Consider the following 2,629-nt stretch of genomic DNA (forward strand, 5'->3'; position numbering starts at 1 on the left):
AAATCAAGATAAATTATATATTATCATATATAATATCAATTATGCTCCGCCCTTAATCCTAGAGAAAACCTCAGCAATTATGATGTAAATAAGAAGGTAACCAGGCCTTGACTTATAGCTACTATGTACTAAAAGCAACAACTATATCTTCACTAATGATAGAAAACAATTCAACAGTAATTTTACAGAGTTAGGTGTGAAAAATTTAAGAAAGATTTATAGTTGTACTATTAAAAATATAGATTTGGGAATGGGGAAATGTACCTTAGTTACTTTTCTCATAGCTGAGACCGAATACACAGTACTCACAAATCAAAGGAGGAAAATTTTATTTTAGCTCAAAGTTTATAAGAGTTTCATTCCATAATTGGCGGGATCCAATGCAGGGTGTAACAGCAGAGGGCCATTTCAGGGAGGAAATAGTCTATGACCAAGCAGGCAGGATAGAGCAAAACAGCAGAAGCAGCCTCCCTTTCTCTCCTATGTCATCCAGGGTACAAACCTATCGGTGTTCTGCCCCCACTCAGGGTGGACCTTCCTGTTGTCCACACACAGCTTTGTTCAATGACAGCATCATAGCCAATGAGGTTAATCTGAGGCACAGTTATTGCTAATTGAAATATTTTCCCCATTATCAGCACACTAAACCAATCAGTGGGCTGGCTAATTTAGTTATCACACATTTAATCCATATTCACACACCCTACATTGTCACCACTGAAAAACTCCACTTATGAATGCCTCTAAAAGTTAAAATAATGAAGAGGAAAAATAGAAAAAAAAGGAGATTAAAAGCAAGGCAATGGGAAAGAAAGGTTACCCAAGCCCCAAGATACTTGTGAAGCACAAAGGAAGGAAAGAAGAGGAAAAAGAAACAAAAACAAACAAATAAATAACAACAAAGCCAACTTTCACACTTTGAAAAAACTGAAACTAAAAGAAGAAGAAAAAAACAATGAAAATATCTCCACATTTATTTGTCATGTAAAATGTGTAGCGTCTTACTGGGTAGTTTTGGAGCAGGGTTTAATTCAAGACATGCCTTTGTTTTTGCTGGTTGAAAAATGAAGGCAGTCAGAGCCCAGACCCATGCTGAATACAGTCACCAGCAAGCAGGCAGCGAGATTAAAGTGGGAGTACTGATTGTGGGACTCTCATTCTCATGGAGATCCAGGCCAAACTTGGCCTCTAGCCATGAGCGTTTAGCTTAAAACAATTCTGGGCCCATCTTGCTGCCCTGACTATTGTCTCCCTGACCACAGATGCATCCCTTGGCTGACCCTCTCAATCCCAATAGGAGTATAAATCTGGGAGTCCTTAAATAAGACAACAAATGGATGCTTAGAGTCCTGGGCTCAGGTCACCCTTTCCTAGTATGGCATAGGGGCACTCCCTTCAGAGGATGTGGCAAATGCTTGTGCTGGAATTACTTACCAATTTTTGCAGGTCACCGAAGGTGGGTCCATTCCACCCCTGTGTTCTCCTTGAAGGCTTTTGCAGATCTCCACTTTCACTGTGGCTATTGTACATTCAGCTCTTTTTTCTTGCAAGCCATAAGCCAGGGCCCAGAGAGAAATTACAGATCGTCCCTTCTTTTTCTGTGTTTTGTTCTTTATATTTCATTAGTCTGCAGTCTGCAACTTTCCCATCAAATACTTCTCGGGTCCCAAGACTCTAATTTCCTCCTTCTTTTTTTCCCCAGATTACTATTTTCCAGTATCTGGATTCTAAATCTCGAAGGAGCTGATGTGTTGTTGTTTGTTGCTCCATCGTCTTTGTGGAAATTTTTTGCATGGATATTTAATTAGATATCCTGTTTAAATACGGTTGGGTAGTTTTTCTTCAGTACTTTACCTTATTCATCAAGTGATTTCAGAAAAACTCTGATGTATCATCATTTTATTTAAAGTACAGTGTATATTCCTTATAGTCCACTTATCCTTTCATTATAAACCTTGTGTCTGTGGTCCTTCAATTCTCTTTTTCTCATTTAAGAAGAAAATGGCTCTTCCAGGTTCTGCCCCAAGTAGGTAACTTCTCCATAGAAGTTCAAAATATAAGGATGGGAAAAAACTAGAAATTCATGTTTTACTCTTAATCGATTTATGTTACCTAGCAATTGCTTTCATTTTTTCTAAAAGGCATTGATGTATAAGGCATGATGTTACATTTGGGATATTTTTATTTATATATAATACTAGATCTTATAAAATTATTTAAAACCTTATGGCAAAATACCCAAAATATTTACCTAGGAAATCCTTATGCCACTTATGAGAGCAGTTTTGAATGGTGGAATTGTTCTTTGGACTGATTTTCTTACTGAATAGTTTTACATTAAAAAGATTTTATGGAGCCGGGGATTTGGCTCAATGATTCCACTGCCTGCCTCAAAAACGCAATGGCCTGAGTTCAATCCCTGGTACCAGGAAAAAAAAAAAAAGCTGAAAATCCTCATAATCAAAAAGATAATTAAATGGTTATTCTTATAAACACCTTGCAAAAATCTATTCCAATTTAGGTCTCAGATTCAGTCTGTACTTTGATATACATTATAGTTTCCAATATTATGTTTTAGTAGCTTTTCTCTAAATCTTTTGATTCAATTAAAAGTAATATCTTGGACCAG

At 36.9% G+C, this 2,629-nt stretch overlaps 1 non-coding gene across 1 annotated transcript; it reads left to right on the top strand.

Annotated features, from left to right (window-relative positions):
• The first annotated feature begins 553 nt into the window (after positions 1-553).
• On the top strand, positions 554-687 carry LOC117284300. The gene has a single exon (XR_004515368.1). It is a non-coding gene; the product is annotated as a U4 spliceosomal RNA (small nuclear RNA).
• The last annotated feature ends 1,942 nt before the right edge of the window (positions 688-2,629 follow it).

This window comes from Fukomys damarensis, unplaced genomic scaffold (genome assembly GCF_012274545.1).
Source record: "Fukomys damarensis isolate Sample0158 unplaced genomic scaffold, DMR_v1.0_HiC HiC_scaffold_35, whole genome shotgun sequence".
NCBI lineage: Eukaryota > Metazoa > Chordata > Mammalia > Rodentia > Bathyergidae > Fukomys > Fukomys damarensis.